Genomic DNA, 1,804 nt, shown 5'->3' on the forward strand with positions numbered 1-1,804 from the left:
CCCAGGACCTTTTTTTTTTTTCTATTACCTAGGTAACAGACCTGTGTGTGGCGGGTTTGTGACCCAGTCTGTGTTCTCAGAGAAGCCACTGGGATGGTTGCTTGCAGATCTGAATACAGCCCATTCATTTTCCTATGCCCACGGCTCCCAGGACCTTTTTTTTTTCTATTACCTAGGTAACAGACCTGTGTGTGGCGGGTTTGTGACCCAGTCTGTGCAACAGACTCAAGGGGTCTGCAAGCCCTAGCTTTACACCCCTCCTGATTTATGTATGTATGTTTGTATGTACGTATTTACTTAATTATTTTATTTTTACTGAATTATATCTTAGGTGTTATCTGCCTACCCGGAGAAACACTGTAACAAACACTTTTCAATATCCATTAGCCCCTTCTTCCTTACTAACAGAATCCTAATCTTGTTCCAAGCAAAATTATCCTGAGTTTGCAAAATTCAGTGTCTAGCACCCCATCCCTTAAGGTAGGAGCCTTCATATGATATGATATGATTCTCACCAACGGGATGTAAGTAACTGTCTGCTGGGAATTGCTGTGAAAAAATTTTGCTTCCTGATAAAACGTACAATTCTTCCTATGCTTTCTGCCAGCAAGGTGAGCAGATACAATAGGCATCCTGTGGACATTTGGGCAGAAACCACACGCTAAATACAAGAAGGTGAGCAGGTAGACAGAGCCTGGGATAGCAGTGACTTCATGGAGCTGCTACGCCAGCCTTGACTCCCTTTCTCCAGATATATGTATTACATACACACAAACATACACACACACACAGGAGGATACTTCAAAAGTTCAGAAAATTAGAATTGAAAGATAATACGAATCTTTCCATGAACTTTTTGAAGTACCCTCATATGTAAGAAGCTTACTATGGACTAAATTTTGTCCCCCCTCCAAATTCATATGTTGAAGCACTAACTCCCCAATGTGTATGTGGAGATAGGACCTTTTGGAAGTAATTAAGGTTCAATGAGGTCATAAGAGTTGGGCCCTAATCTCATAGGATTGGTGTCCTTATAAGAAGATGAGTTCTCAGAGACCAAATTGACCAGCCAGCACCTTGACGCCGGACTGCCAGCCTCCAGAACTGAGAAAAATGAATTTCTCTTGTTTAAGCCACCCACCTAACGAATTTGATTGTAGCATCCTAAGCAGACTAATACAAACCCCTTCTGGCTAAGCCAGTGTTATAGGCTTTCTGTTACTTGCACATCAATTCTTCACTGATGCAAAATTTGGCACCAATGGAATGCTGTACGTAAGACAAAAGTGTGAGTATGCTGGGTCAAGAAGTTAGAGAAGTTGCCAATTAGGTCTCATTTGTTTTAAGCTGGGAATTTGATTACCTTTTTATGTAGTGATAAATATTCAATTTCATGTATAGACTTTATGTTCACTGCAGATGAAGTATTAGGGGAAGTAGAAAAATTCAAGATGTACGGATTACTTACTGCTGAGTTTTACAAAATTTTCCTTGAGTGAGATTAATTCATATTAGAGCCAGTCATTCTGACGGCTAAGAGAGCAAGTCTTGCCTGTGGCCTATGTGACATAGAGTCTTCCAGCTTTGAGAAGAAAGCACACTGCTTTCCTATCCCAAGCTGAAGCCTTTCAAACCAGAGCTGAAAGCAGCAACCTCAGCAGGGGCTGGTATTAGGTTCCCAGCTCTTTCTTCAGGTTCTCTGCTGGACAAAGGAGGCACACCTGCTGGTAAAAAAGGATAAAGGGTGTTGCTTTTCCTCCAAATTTTTGATTTCACATAGCCAGGGACAATTAGGTTAAAAGGC

The sequence above is a fragment of the Galeopterus variegatus genome, unplaced genomic scaffold (assembly GCF_000696425.1).
Source record: "Galeopterus variegatus unplaced genomic scaffold, G_variegatus-3.0.2 Scaffold3819, whole genome shotgun sequence".
Taxonomy (NCBI): Eukaryota; Metazoa; Chordata; class Mammalia; order Dermoptera; family Cynocephalidae; genus Galeopterus; species Galeopterus variegatus.